General features: G+C 36.5%; 1 long non-coding RNA gene across 1 annotated transcript in view; it reads left to right on the top strand.

The window, feature by feature from the left end:
• LOC136287110 (uncharacterized) overlaps window positions 1–16,373 on the top strand; it is a 50,103-nt gene that overhangs the window by 9,368 nt on the left and 24,362 nt on the right. Inside the window, exon 2 of the long non-coding RNA XR_010720067.1 lies at window positions 4,497–4,577. This is a non-coding gene — a long non-coding RNA (uncharacterized lncRNA). The remainder of the gene's footprint in view (window positions 1–4,496; window positions 4,578–16,373) is intronic.

Below are 16,373 nucleotides of genomic sequence, written 5' to 3'. Positions count from 1 at the left end.
AATAAATCTAAAAAACATTCTGATCTAGATGGAGTGGAGTTATACTAACATACAAAAAGGGGATTAGGGAGCCCACCTGCCATTGCAGATACTTCAGCAGCAAGGCAGAAATTGGTGTGGAGGCAGGATGAAAAACTGGCACGTAAGAGCAGAGGGTTTTTAGGAGTTTCACAGTTGTTTTAGTAAGGAGGTAGCCTATAAATATCTGGAAAATCCGGGGATTTGCAAAACAGATGTTGAAACAGAAAAAGAGGCATGGTCCATCACAACATCATCACTTCCAATCATTAGAGAGAAACAAAATGTAATCTTTGGTGTCATACCTTCCACTAATAAAACAAGTCCACGTTTTTTGTAGTTGTCCTTGTTAAGAGCTCTGAGGCACCTCAGGAGATGAATACAGCTGCTGTGGGTTTGGGTCCTGGTTTAGAACCCTCTGTTCCTGACAGTATTGTGATGGGGCTTGTGAGCCTTTTCTGCTGCACCTCTTTTCTATAGAGCACATGTTTGTGTCTGTGTAGTGAAGAGTTTATATGACCTCAAAAAGCACGGTGTGTTTACAGCAGGAGGGACAGGAAGATGAGCTCCCCTCAGACATCTGTGCTTTTGGAGGCGTAGCTTCAAGCAGAGGGAAAGTGTGATTTCATAGCATTCTGAAGCCAGTATCATCAGTTAAAACCTGTCTTACCTGTGTGGAAACCAAGTCTAGAAAAGCTGTGGTTATTTAGGACATTGTGCTCTCCAACGTTTCCAGTGAATTATTCATCTTAAATATATTTATAAATAAAGCTTGCAAAGCTAAAAATGTAATTTGGAAATCTGTTAAAAATAATCAGGCTCAAAAACTCCTCCTGGACTTTTTGTGGCAGGTACCTGAACCTATAGGGAGAGTGATTTGTTTCTTTGCTGCTGTACTAGGAAACACTTAGTGAAACTGGTATTTCCCTTGTTCCTCTCTGTTTAAGGTTTTCCATTTTTTATTTTTTTGCAGTTTTCTTTCTTTATCAACACTCCTCGTATATCTAGCTTTTTTAATCCCCTTTTTCTTAGCTTTTCCCTGAACTCATGTTCCTTTTCACCTTCTTATTACCTGTATTTTTACTGGTTTTCCATTTCTTGTTGAATACTTTCCATCTTTCCTGCAGAGACTCCCTACTGAAATCCCTTCACAAACCCATGTTATCCTTCTTGCAGTGTCTCACTTCTGGCTGAAATCTAGAGATGTTGCAGAAGTTCCTCTGTGCACAAGAAAAGTTGCCAGGATTTATCTACCTGTGGTTCAAGTGTAGGGTCTTTGCATTTCAGCTTTCTGATTACCTGAGATTTTGGTGAACAATCTCTCTGTCTACCAAGCAATGCTCAAACTACAGGGTATATAAATAGTATTAATGTAATTTTCATATTTGCACAATCAGTAGTCTCACTCAGCAATTAGTATTTCACTAATAATATCCTAACAAGCATAATTTCCCAAATTATAGAAAACTCAATCAGAAATTATGCTTTATGGTATGTAGTGGTCTGCTGGAGGATATCAAATACTTAAGAGAATAAACATTATTTTGGTTAATTTGAGGATTAGTACTTCTACCAAGTTTCAATTTACCTGGGTACAAAAAAAAGTAAGTCAAAAATAATTAGGTGATTTTTTGTTGTTGTAGTAGATTTGTTTTGGTTTTGTTTTTTGGGGGGGTTTTGGGGTGTTTTTTGTATTTTGTGGGTGTTTTTTTGTTTGTTTGTTTTTTTTTTTTTTTTTAACAGGATGTTTTTGTGTTTCTTACTGTTATGCAGCTTGGTGCTACATAACTCCAAAAGTTTAATTAATATTTTTGGTTGATTTTTAAGGTAATATTTATTGATGTCCTTCTAGCATATTCTGAATTTTGAGATATACTCTTCTAAAAGTTAATAGGTAAATTGCTCTATTAGAAGCATTGGTGCATTAGGACCAATACAAGCTGGTGCATTTGGTCCTTCAGCTCCCAGGAATCTGAAAGACAAGGGCACCAGACCATGCTGTTTTGGGCTGGTTCCTCCAACCTGCAGTCCTTCAGCTTCAAAAGCAAATGAGACACCAATTACCATTAATCACTGTTGAGTACTCACATACTGAAACATACTATTTCCAGATATTACACACCAGCAAAAACCCCATTATATGTGTTATGTTGCCCAGAGAGGAACTCTTAGTCCTGGTTTACTGTCCAGAGTTGTTACAGATACACTTATAAGAAGTCTTCGTACAGGATCTATAAATCAAAAATTACCTTTTACCTAAGCCAAATTTTAAAGCAATGTAAACACCTTAAAGTAAAGGTCTGTGTATTGTTGGTAATGCACATCACTGCTTGCTGTGTTATGTACAGAATGTTCCATATACCACCCATGCTGAAACTGGTTATTAAATATGCTGGCTCAGTTTACTGGCAGCTCTAATACACTTCTGTAACGAGGCACTACTTGTAACATCAAAGCAGGGGAGACATTAGCTCTTTTCCCCTATAGCCTCTGACCTGAAAGCTTTGCTTTTTATCTCTGTATAAAAGGAAAATATTCTTTTCAAAGAAGCCTGGCTAGAATGTGGATATTTTTTCCATTGTAGAATAAGAGCCTGTGAAAGTAATCTACAATTTTTCATCTTTTTTCTGAGTATTGTTTCTTTTTGGACATCATGCCTCTTTGAGAGTTAAAACTCCTGCTTTCAAGTAATAGTGACTGGGAAGTGCTTTCAAAATCCTAAGGTACTTCTGTTTTCTGTAACCCTGTCAGCCTGAAGAAAGGTGATGGAACATTTCTATTTTTGAAAGAGCGATATATTGTATAAGAGAAAAAAAATAAACTTTGAAAAATAGTTTATACTCAAAATAATGGGTAAGATTCAAATCCAATTAATTGTACACAGAGTTTGTAAGGGAGCCAACATTTGGCGAATCAAAACTACATTTTACCTTGCAGATGTTTCCACTTATTTTTTAAAAATTAAAAAAAATATAGCAAGTGACTTCCTCAAGTGTATGTGAACTTTTAAATGGATTGGATCATCTTCTCTTCTGACCTTTATGTATCAGGGTTTTTTTGTGTAATCTAGCTTGTCTTATTTCAATTCAACATTTTAGGATTCTTGACCTTTTGGCTTTTAGATTCTTGAGTTGTCTGAGAGAGGGGGTGGTCTTCAGAAACAGCTAAGTATACAACGCCAAGATTTTTTTCTGGTGTGTGTCCTGCCCAATTACTTTTGAGTATCTGATCATTGTTCAGAGGCAATCTCAAGGAAAGGAGTTCTGACTTAAACAAATATAGATGCTGTAAACAGAAAAAGGAAGACCAAGCATAAATTAACATACCATATCATAAATTGTCGGTATTTTACTGCTTATAAAGATATTTCAATCCTGAATTTTAGATTATCTTCCAAATAATTTCCTAAACTTATGAGCACTGATTGTATTACATGTACTATGGAGTGCCATACTAGCATGATCTGGACTCCAAGGTTTCTAATATAGTCTGAAAATTCTTTTTCTACCTGTGTTTATTGCAATGACTTTTTCTTTGAATTCGAATGGGAAAAAGAAGAATCATCTTTGTTCTTTTCCACAATTCCTGGGTTCTGAGATGGCATGAAGCATTGTTCAGTCTATGACACTTAACTCACAGTGATATTAAGTCAGTGATTAATTCAATGAAAACTCATTGATTTTTGGATGCTTTAAGTGGGCCTTATAAATATGAATATTTCTTGAGGTGAGTGTTTTAAAATTTAGCCTAAGATTAACTGCTTTTCCACACACTTCCTAAAAATTGCTTAGACAGAGGAAGGGTGACACAGTCCAATTCTGATGTAATGGCATAATAAAAAAATAATCTTCTCAATTTTCTCTTTTTTCATATGAATAAATAAATTTCAATCTTTCTTCTGCTGGAAAAAAAAAGATGATTCACTTGTTTGGATTTTTAATAAAGGTACATAATTTTATGATACTCACAGAAGTGCAGACTAGTATATACTTTTAGGCATAAGTACTTTTATTTACAAAATAAGACAAAACAGCATTAGTGTAGATTTAAAAAATGTCTAATTAATTTTTGGTTTTAATATATTGTTTTTCTTCTTTGGTTTTTGATTGTAGTAGAGAAAAGTTTTTCCTGCAAAGTTAATTTTCCTAATAAGAAGCACATATGTGTTCTTGAGGTATAATATTTTATCATGTGCTAATAGGAATTGTGTCCCTAAAATAGGAATTTTGTAAGCAGAAATGTAAGAAAGAGAAGAGAACAGAGTTTATGGGTTGTTTTTGTTTTTGTTTTTGTTTTTCCCAGATTGTAATATTTAATAATTTGGAAATATCAAAATGTAAATATAAGTAAATTGTGTATTAAACTTGTATAGCTAGTTAGAATAATCTGAAACCATCTGCCAAAAATGAGTATCTTAGCTTGCATTCAACTAATATACCAGCTTATGGTTACTTATGTTTTACTCCTGTTTGCTACAGGTGAAGTGGGTGAATATCAGACAGCTCATTATAGAGACATGCATACTGCATTCCCAAAGTAGGATGACAGAACAAGTCATGGTATGTATTGTAATTTCAGTTCTACAATACATCTTCAAGCTGTCTGAGGTAAAATGCTTACTAAGCACTGCACTGGGGCTGTCAGATTTCTTCATGGGGTGGTAATTAAATTGAGGCAGTTCTACCGTTTATTTTGTGGAACTAAGCCAGAATTATCTGTATCCTAAAAATATTCTACTGTAGACTGCTTGTTGTAGCAGGAGAACAGTTTTTTGCATATAAATTCTCTTTTATGGAAAACATCCTATTTCTCCCTGTTTTTTCTCACCTCCATAGGTTGTGGGGGAGGAAAGCTGTTTTGTCACTGGACTAGTTTAAGTCTGAAGGAAACTGGCCATCAGAGATGATATCTTGCTTAAGACTGCAGACATTTGGGCTGGATTCCAGTTGTGACTAATAGGGATAAAGGATTGATAGCCCTTGTGGCCAAAGGTGGCTTTAAAGTTTCCTGCCTGATTTACAATGTTCTTAGCCCTAGTATAATTTAGAATAGCCAGGGGCCCAGTCAGCATTGGCTGGCCACTGCCTCAAAAATAAAGCTTAATGCACCTGAGGATGCAATGTGATAAACGAATAGGAAGTTTCTTCTGGTCATTTCTGGAGACCAGCTTCATTATTAAAACACATGGGAGCTGCTGTGCTGGGTGAGACCGAGCGTTCTGGTAGCTCAGTGGTGTGTCTCTGCCAGCACTCTGGCATTCTGCTCTGAAAGCCAGAGCTGTTCCAAAGTTACCTTGGCTCAGAAATAGTGCTCAGGATGTAGTGTCTTCTCAATACTGTCATTCATGTTCTTCCTGAGAGAAAGCAGTGAGAATTGCAGATAATCATACTGCTCTATAAGTCCACCATGTGGCTGTATCATTAAAGTTATGTTGTCTTCTTAACTGCTTGCTTTCTAGGGAATCTGACTTTCTGAAATTTGTAAGTTACCTAAAAACTGTGGTGGGATAGGCAGCACAATTTTAACTAGTTGAATATCAAAATCATATAACTGCAAGTTCGATTCCAAAGGTATTTTTCAAAATTGGAAAGGGTGAGGCTGATGTGTAAAGGAGGCTCTCATAGAATAAGTTTCCTATGATGCACAAATAAGTTTATTTTATAATTCAACATCCTTTAGAGAATGGTTTGGATTGAGTTCAGCTGATTTAATCGGACAGTGAGAACAAAAACTGGAGAGGAAATAGCATACAGATGTAAAAGAGTTTTCAAGTGTAGAGTGTGGAAGAACTGTTAGTAGACTCTCTGGAAATAAATGAAATCTGAAAAGCTATAGTTTAATTTTTTCTTCTTTTTTTTTTTTTTTAAGAAATGGTGGTGAATATGCATGCATGATGAGAAATGCTGAAATCCGCTGTTTACTTGAAAAAAATGTGTCAAAATGGTTGTCCTTTCCCAAACTGCAATAAATTAATATATAGAAGTATTTAAATCAGTGTCCAATAAATAGCTATAATAAAAAGATAAGGATTACATAGGAAAGAAGTTGGAAAGGGTGGGCTTTGTTCGTGGGCTCCTAACTGCTCAGACTCTACCTATAGTCAGAAGAAACATAAAGGTATGGATTCCTGTGGGGGAATTCAGAATAAGAATCTGAACTAACTTGGCTCTCGCTTTAAAGCACAATTTGTCATCAGAGGATATTGTGACAGAAGACAGTGCAACTGTTTCATTAAGAACATTTCTTCTACCATTCTCTCATTATGAAAAAGCTTTTTGTTGTTGAAAGCTGTGATTTGCCGTTTAAAAAAAGTGTAGAAATCTGGCTCAGATATCTTGTACATCACAAATATTACTTTTTGAAGATATAGTTTTCCTTATTAATTCATATTTTCTCCATGATTATTGAATTTAGAAACACATTATCACTTTGCTTATTTGTATTTTCTTTTACCTTTGGTAAACCATGCTATGTACATGTCCGCATGCTTTGATTTTACTGCTCTTTTTTTCCAGTTCCCTTGTCATATTTGCTTCATTCTGTTTGATCTACTATATACTTAATAAACAACAGTTTTCACTTAGAATAATCTTTATGCTTGTTTGAATTTTAAATAGCATATTGTGATGATATTAGTGATGTTACACTAAGTCCTTCATCCTGCAAAGGCAGATTCATGCTTCTCACTTTGCACAATCTGAACAGTCCCACTGGAGTTCAAGAGTTACACGCAAGAGCATAAAGCTTGGTGTCCTAATTGCCTTTAGTAGACTCATTTCCAGTATCACAAAGCCCCATTTTAGGGACTGCTGCTTAGATCTGAAAATGTACATTTCACTGGAAATGATTGTAAAAGTATGTCCTCAGCTGGAACCTGGAGAACAGAATTTTAATCTGGAGTAAATTAAGCCTGTATCTTGAGGGATACATCTTGACCAGCAGCATTTTATGACATTCTGATAATCTTTTATACTCCTGAAACATAAAAATAGCTTTATTTTTTTACTAATGTTTTCACAGTTGCAGTTCATAGCAGAAAGCATGAGGCAGTAAAAGCAGTGCATTTCGTTTTGTCCCCCCACTCTTCTACTCAGAGGAAAGTAGCTAGGATAACAGGCAGTAATTAGCTTTCAGCCAAATTGTGTATGAAATTTTAGCCTGTAGACTCATTGCTCCTATGTCAGCCTGAAGATTAAGGGCTTCTTAACTACATAGTGGCACAACAGCTGAGCAAGCTGTGAAGGAGCCACTGGGGTTTGTTGTATAATAACTGGTCTGTGGATCACTGGCAGAGTTTGGATTTCTGTGAACAATCCAGACAAACAGAAGTCTACCTTCTTGTCTCTGTTTCAGTAGATCACCGTATATCACTGGGGATTTCAATGTAGATGACACAATTTCTGCAGCGCTGGAAACATAATATTCATTGACATGGTAGATCCACAGACCCCAATAAAGTTAATGTTTAGCCATCCTGCTTTTGGCAGAATGCTGCAGCTTACTAATTAATTTGGTTGCTGTTTGTCCTTTTTTTCTTTCCACTGTGGATATAATCAATGGCTGTCAGGTGTTCTACAGTGAGGAAGACAGCTGTGAAAATGTACTCTGAAGTTGTGTTGAGATTATCCTTCAAGTTTCATTATTAGCATGAAAATAGCAAAAACATTATTAGTAAAAATATTCTAATGCATTTTTGAATAAAGAGCTTCTAAGCAGTGAACTGTATTCTCTTCCTTTGGAGGGATCCTAAATAGAGCCAAGCAAATGTAATTCAATGTCAGATAAGTTTGCTTTCTTGACTTGGGACAGCCAAAACTTTCTTGAGCTGTACCAGACTGCCATCTTGGCTTTCCGTCACAGGACCATCCAGGATGCCAATCTTCAATAACCCTTTCTCGCCGTTGCCTTGTGTTACTTATTTCTTCTGGCAAATCTAGCATTTGCATCTGATTTGAAATAATTAATTTCTGTTTCTAACCAGTCTGTGAGTTTTGCTAGTTGTTTTTTCTTTGCTTGGAAATAAAATTAGGTCAATTCCATTTTGCTTCATATAACATGTAAATAAATTAGATGGTGTAGACATTACTGCTCTAACCTAGAAGACTGATCATCTGGAGACCTCAACATTCCCTCAGATTGGAGAAAGGATGGTTCCCAGCAAGTCCACTTTCTCAGTTAGTATGAAAGAGTACTTTTTGATATATAGGTGAGGGTTTTTTCTGTATTTCTTAAAGGCATTGTCTGTAGGATCCTGAGTTGAGGGAGGAAGAGGAGAACAAACAGAACTATAGCTCATGTCGGTTTTTTTTGCACTTAGAGTGTTGGAAAGAAGCAAAGATGGGTGGATTCAGAGGGTAGAATTGGTACAATCTTCTTGAAAATGTCGTCCTCCCACATTAATTTTAAAAATATTGATGAATTTAGATAATGTTTCAAAGAACCAGCTTTAACAAATACTGTCAATGCAAACAGTGGTGATAAGAGCTCAGTGGTTTAACAGGCTAGGAGAAATGTTTTGAGGAGTAAGGGACGTACTATGATGGTGTCATGGTGGATAATCCTTTATTCATATCACAAATTTGACTTCAGGAGAACAGAAGTCCATACTTTTGTATGTTTTAAACCAAAGAGACAGCAAGGAATAGTCTGTGATAATCTCAAGATTTAATGTCTTCTCTGAATCACTGCTGATATTAGGTTGTGTGATATCTTTAGTGTCTCTGTGCCCCTTGTGCTATTTGCCCAGTAAGGCTGATCCAGAAGGGGGATTATAAATACTCCAGGCACCACTGCATTTTAAAATTTCTTAAATGAAATCAGAGGGTGTTTTTTCCTAATAGTTACTTTCCAGGCAGAAATCAATTAGCCTAATAGCGTTGCTCTTCTTCAAAATGGAATTGTACTGGACTGGTTTGATGTCTTATAATTGCACACTGTATGGTTCTTTGACTCTTATCTCTCCCTCTGTCTGTGAATTTGAAACCATCAGGAAGATGTCACATTGGTATGAGTATTCTTCAGTGATAACAACAGTAATTGTTGTAGGGAGAGTTCTTAATCTTGGGTCAGTCAAATCCCTTTTAAAGACAGCAGGTGCTCTCCAGAACAAGCATTAACAAGAAGAGATTATGAGGTAACCTGTTGTTCTTTATATCTCAGCATCTCTTGACAAAGCTTACCATCAGGCACTGTGTTCAGAAGCTAGTCAGTACAGGAAAAGAAATCAAACATAACTCAGGAAGGAACTAACGTTTTCAGTACTAAGGAGTGGATCCATTTTAAAGGGTGAATACCAAGAACTGTTACGGGGAAATTTATATTTGGATAAGATAATTATATGGTTAAATTATAAAAGCCGGAAATAAATTGGCAGGGCTAAAAAAATAGAGTTGCAGGTAACTGTGGTATAATGCAACCAGAAAAAAATTTCTGCCTTTCCAGAAATCCAAATCTGAAACCGCATCTTTGCCAGATTTGCATTGTGTTGAAATTCCTTGTACATAGTACCCCTCATCTTCTTCCCAGCTGTAGCAAACATGGTGAAAGCAAGTTAGTAATTCATATTGTCAGACTCTGGCACTGCTAACAGTATGACTTCATGCAGACATGCTGGTGATGTGGGCTGCTTAGCATATACAGGGTGAATTCTTGAAGCTGAACATGCTCAGGGTGTAACAGCTCTCACAAGTATGATCACAGTGGAGCAGAACTGCCTGTTATTTTCAGCCCTCAAAATTTATGAACTTCTGGATTCAAATGCCAACTACATTTTGTTCAAATAAGATTTTGTTTTCTAATTCTGTCCATTTCCATCAAGATTATGATGCAAAATTAGCTGTGTAAAGCAGGTCTATGGCAATCTTTGGGAGGTCAGGAATTAAGTGTAGGATAAATCATTGCATTCAGATGATAAAACCACTTTCAAACCAGTTCAAGGAAACTTTTTAAAAAGGTATTTAGATCCAAAGGTGTAGTTAGCACTTTCTAAGAACACACTAATCTCAGGGAGTGTTAGGGACTTAACCCTTCTTCACTCTACTTTGAAAAAAAAAAATCAGCTAGGCACCTATCTCTGACTCTAAGTTCCTCAAATACTTTTTAAAAAATCTAGCCTTTGATAACTCAAATCCCCTTGACTTTCTGTAAGGCTTTTCATCCTGAATTCTAGATCCTCATAGGTTTTGAGTGTCTAACTCTCTTAAATTAAAATGTGAGTTAAAGGCCCAGGTACTTTTGAAAAGCTGAACCTTGGTGCTCAAGTCACTTCTGAAAAGAATGTTAGACTGCTAATTCCCTCAGGTGCTTGAGAAATATTTTCCTGTCATCTCTGAGAAACTCTTCTAGAGAAATTTTCTTTGTTAATCACTGGCTTTGTCCCAAACTTTGTATAACAACTTTGTGTAATATTTATTATGGAGAATTTTTTTTTCCCCAAAAGAATGATAAAACTATTTTATATAATGAAAACTTATGACAAAAGTATATATTTATGCTTTCAGGAGGCAAATGTATTTTGTAATGGAATTTAAATAAATGGAATTTTTATGATGAAAAAAGGCAACAGTAAAAGCAGTGATTATGTTTTTCATAGTTCATTTGCCTCCCTTGCCCTGAAGATCTTGTACAGAAGTAAAATGAGATCCCTGGTGAAGCCTAGAATGTCATCGACGCTGAAGAAGGACCCAGAGACCCATTGGTGTTTAATGACCCTTACTAGCCTCCACGAAAGAAACCGGTATGATCCACTAAAGGAGACATACGGTTCTTTGGAATGATAAAGAAACACTGTTTTCTTCATGGGTAAACATCATAGTCATGCATTTCTAAACACTGCCTGGTTTTAGATGACTGCTTTTAAAATGGCCATCCAAATTTGGTGAGGAATTGCATTCCTTTTTCATTAGTACTTGACCAACAGCAGTGGTACTTTTCCAATACTGCAATCATGCAGTTTTAATGCTCTTATTATTCCGCAGCATCATATCAAACCAAACAAAACACAACAGATAAGAGAGCTGAACTACACAATAAAGAGCAACTGGACTGCTTTATAGGACATGGGCACACTGTATAATGCAATCATGTGATGATGTCCCAGAGTTATAGGCAAGTATTGGAATATTGGGATATTTCAGTATTCATTTTTTCATGAAATTCAGTATATACTTTACTGCAGTTAAACATAGGGCAGTGGCAAGGGAAGGGCAAGAAGAAGAAAGGAGAGATCAGGGTGAAACACAATATTTAAAGGCAAAATAAAAAAATTATTTCACAATGAAATAAATAGTGGAGATTCAGCTAGGACAATATAGGAGAAAAAGGAAATATTTTACTGCAGTCATATCACAGAATGAACAGGGTCAGAACCTGTTGCGTGGGTAGAGTCTGGTTGCAGACAGCAATCAAGTGCTGAATATATCTAAAACTCTCAGTAGATACCCCAGTGTAGACAAATTTTGATCTTGTGATATTGATATATTAGCTTGTGTATTTAAAAGAGGTGCTGTACCTGTGGTGAAACAAGTGCAGTTATGTTAGTTTCAATTTTTCTAAAGGGTGTGCTCAATTTCTAAACTTGAACCATCCAGAGGAGAAAATATATTAAAGCTATTCAATTTTTTTTCTTGATCAGACTTTTTAGTGACTATCTTCACAGCTGCTATTAAAAACAGTGGTTCTGCTAGCTTATAATTTTTTTCCTCCTTTAGTATACTTCTCAATGCTCCTTACAAGAGATGGAACTGAATCTGGCTTTTTTTTTTTTTTTTAAATTTGTGAAATGTGACAATTTATGTAAACTAAGATTCCTCTTGAAAATCAATTCATCAGTTTTAAGTAATATACTTGTCATATGGGAATATTAATATGAAAGAAAAATGACATGGATAAATAAGAAATTGAACTAACTGCCTGTTTAGAGATATCAAAAAGCACAGTGAAGAACACTCTGAAATATTTGTTGTGAGATCCTACCACTCTACAGTCATCAGAGATGCAAATGTTCAAAATTATTTTTATCTGAAGTTATCCCCAGTGATTAAGAAAAACTGTAATGTATGTAGACTTCTACATTGCATATACCATGTCATAGCCTTTATACTGCTGGGTAGAATCCTCTAACAGAAGTGCATGGTCCAGCTCTAATTTTGAAATACTGTAGTAGGAAGAATGAAAAAGGTGAATTGGCCTCCCACACTGGGAATGCAGGAGGGAGAAAAATGGCAGGTAGGAATGGTCAGAAATTCAGACTTTCCTATGATGGGGCTGATGAAATGCAAGGCAGGGACAGTGCCCTGTAAAGGAGCCAAGTCATTCATTCTTCCTGGCAAGGCAAGAGTAAAGCAAAAGAAACTGTGATTCTCTGAGCCCCAATAAGACCTTTTTGCCCTATTCTGCTAATGTAAAGGGCTTTAGGATGGATTTGCATTAACTCTTGAGATACTTTGCACTATTAGAGAGTTTAAACCTGACATTTCTAGTCAGTATTCATTCACTAGGCTGCTCCCTAGTAGTATGAATGCCTTCTCTTGAACCATCAAAGAGCTGTGTTTCAACAGCCCATCAGGTTAGTAATCAAATTTGAGTGTTGTTTGTCCAAAGTATTCAGGAGGAATCAATTGACCAACTTGCTTCTTTTCTGAATTGTTATCCTTTAAATGTTAGTGTTGACAACCATAAAAAACCACACTGTTTTGATAGGGTCATGCCAGTTTCAGTATTCTGCCTGGTGAAGGCTGGGGGAAAGTGCAGAAGCATTTAAAGGACACTAATGCAATTTCCCTTTAAGAAAATTAGTATTCATTTGTTTTACTTTTTGTTGCATTAGTTATGAGGTGGCTGAGGTGACTAAATGAATATGAAAAAAGCTGTACATAAAACAAAATCAATTAAGAGTTGTCCAAAGAATGTAAATATATTTGATACTGGATTCTAGTTTGGAAGAAACTCAAATTTGAATAAGAGGTCTATTTTTCATTGAGTATGCCCTGCACAGACATAAAAAATGCCAGTAAAACAGATGGCATAATGATTTTGGTAGCTTGACAGACTTACCCCACTGCTTCATTTCTCTCTGTGTTGACTTTGTCCCTTACTTTCCAAAGTTGGATAAATGTATTAACGTGTAGTTTACCACTCAGGTCAGGGGATCTTTCTCATTTGACCTTGAAAACAAATGTTCTGTCTGCTCTGCATGGATAATTCATAAGATTTAGTGGCTCCTCTCTGTATGTTTGGAATTTAGAAATGTTGCTTCCCCAACTGTCTCGTTGTCTTCTGCACCAGTTAGGTAATGCACTGCAGCTGAAAGCTGGTTACACATTTGTGGGGCCTGACTCTTGTCACATGGTGGTTTCTGGTTCTTTAGCATGGAAGCACAGAATGCTGCTAACACCATGAAAGTGTCCCATTTTCCGGGGTAGCAGGACATGTTTGTATGTCCTTTGGACACATCAGTTGAAAAAAAATGTTTGGTACAGTTTAGACAAAAAGAAAACAGGTAATGGATGAGAAACAATCACTTCTACAGGATTTTTCAGTAATCAATGAAGTTTATGTATGTGTTTGTGTAGAATCTTAGCTGAGAGAAAATAGAGGGCAAAGATAATAACATATCCTGAATTCCTAACTGTTGGAAGTTTGTGTTAGCTGAATTACTAGACAGTGATATCTAGTAAGCAACAGTACTTCAGTATAGATACGATGATACAGTATAGATGAATCAACTAGAAGATGATACACCTCAGGTGAATAGTGTATAATTTTAGGGGGCATATTTCTGAAGATATTTCTGCTTCATACTTTCATGAGCTGCTGAATTCATGCGGGCTACAGGGTTTATAGAACAAGAACTGATCCTGCTTCATAGAGCTTGCAGTTAAGAGTAAGGTAATCAAAGATTTGAATACTATCAGGATACACCCCTCCACATCAGGAGGCAGGGAGACAGTATTGATCTGCTGGGTAAGCAGCAATCACATCTCATCAGCAGCTTAGTCATTATTGAGTCTCTAGTCATCATAGTAAAATAAAGATTTAATGTGGGACTATGTCTGGGCATATATTCACAAAAACTAAAGTTGTTCAGCTCCACTTTGCAGGACTATAGTTTCTGTCTAGACAGAGAATATTTGTTACAGTACATGGATGGGAACACTCCTAATATATTTTTCTCAGACCAAATGAACTACAATGACATTTTTAAGGACAACTCATATTCTTGAAAGCACAGATACAAAAAAAGCCCCCTCCAACTGGCCTAAGATATCATTTCCATAAAATTGGGCACTTAGCATAACTTTCTGTTATTATTTCTTTTTCTTCTATCCCTGGTGCAAGTCCTTGTACTGCTAAATGGTGGTCCTCAACAACTGACCCAAACTAAAAATATGGCAAGAAAATAGCATAGGATTTCAGCTCCGTAATTCTCCAATCAGTCCCTTGTGTCACTGTGAACAGGGTTGTGCCAACAGAGGGGAAAAAGGTAAGAGATTCAAAAATGAGAGCTATCACCTCTTAGGAGCAGCACTAATTTTTTTCTAGCTGAAGGTGTGCCTGGAATTGTGGTAGTAGAAAGGCTGTCCCCAGAAATAAGAAAAATATTGATAACAGTGTATTCCACCCAACCTTCGTTGGTATTGATGGTATTGATCTTGATCTTATTGAATATTTGCCATTTCTATAAAGTCCTTGGCACACTAGCACCAGTAGTTGATTAGATATTTTTAAGAGATTCTAAAGAATTTAATGCTTTTTCTTATATTGGGTCTCTGTCTATTAAAAGATATACTGAGTACTATTCATAATTATGCTCATAAGAGAACAGTAGTAAGATAGCAGCTGAGATTTAATTAATTTTTGGGAGAGAGAACAATTTTTAGTTGACAGCAGAGTTAAGAAAGATGTGCTTGACTGGAAAAATGTAAGACCAGGAATGCAGTGTTGTCCTTATGCTGGTGGCAAAGAGCAGCATACTGTTCTGCAGAGATTTGGGATATATTCTGTCCCACCCAGGCTACTAGGCCTACAAAAGCAGCAACCCCAGTGTTCATGGGCAGCAGGGACAAATTGTGCTCCTTGCATTTGCTCCCACTGCTGAAGAGGTACCTTTATCTGAGCCTTTTCTCTCTCTTTCTGGTCCCTGTGCTGAAGCTACTTGAAAGGGCAGGCACTCTGTGTGCTCCACGATTTTGGCATGACTTTAGAGTTCTTTGTGCCTTGGAGTTAAATGGCCCTTTTATGCTCAGTCACCAAAGACGTGCCCATAGAGAGGGAAAGAGAGATCACCCGTGGGATCTCCTGCCTTTGCTGGTGAACCAACATCAACCAGCTCCTGCATCTGAGTGCACAGGGCAGGTACACTGGCACCCTGGTGCACTGCCAGCATGCAGATACCGGCCTCCAACAAATGCACCAGACCCACAGCCAGACCACAGGGGCTGCACAGCTCTTCTAAGCTGAATTCGAGAGTGCTTTTTATTTCATCTCTATGGGCTTGGAGAATAGGGTATTCAAATTCTTGAATTGCATGGCAGTGTTAAGGTTTGTGCACTGTTCCCCACCACGCCCTTTCCAAAGTATGAATCCAAACCAAGGGTGTAGTAGTTTTGGCAATTTCTCCCACTCTTCCCTTTCTCTTCCTACTCCCCTCCCAGATGACACAGAGTGACTATAGGGGGCAATACAACCTCACCATACACATACAGCCTCTGTACATCGGTTATATGCCACATTAATGGGTGGAAACGTTTACGAATCAGTTTTTACTTCTTGCTTTTGAATAACTTGTGTCATGACAGAGGTGAACTATATTGTTACCTGGCCTCCACAAAATTGGAGGTTTTAACTTCAGATAAGCTTTCACTGGTTAGATGTTTTTTGTTTGAAAGTGGAAGTTAATAAATAGTGATTTTATTTCATACCACTAATTCAAATTAAAATCTAAAACAAAATGAACCATAAATGCCAAACTAAGGTAATCTTGAAATTCATTTGACATTGATCTAAGCACAACTGCTCCAAGTCTGTATGTATCTCATATTCATGTAATTCAATCTATATGCCTGTCAATATTTCTGCTGCAGTTTAATTTCTTCAGATCAGCTTCTTTCTCATTTAATGCAGACTTACAGAAGTTAGTCCAGTTTAAAGGACTTAAATTATATTCTTATATTTTCCAGGATTTCTGTATAAAAAATAACATACTAAAATTCCCAAAAGAAAATCTAATTGCCATAACAACAAAAATATACATATATTAATTTGGTCCCATTTTTCCTACACTGATTGATGTGCGCTTCACAGTAAGCAAGCAAAGAATAGTAACAAAGATGATTTCCAGCTCTTATTGTTCAATG

This window comes from Chamaea fasciata, unplaced genomic scaffold (genome assembly GCF_029207755.1).
Source record: "Chamaea fasciata isolate MVZ Bird 193981 ecotype frontalis unplaced genomic scaffold, bChaFas1.0.hap1 SCAF_3, whole genome shotgun sequence".
In the NCBI taxonomy this organism is placed as follows: Eukaryota; Metazoa; Chordata; class Aves; order Passeriformes; family Sylviidae; genus Chamaea; species Chamaea fasciata.
This window is presented reverse-complemented; position numbering and strand designations above follow the sequence as displayed.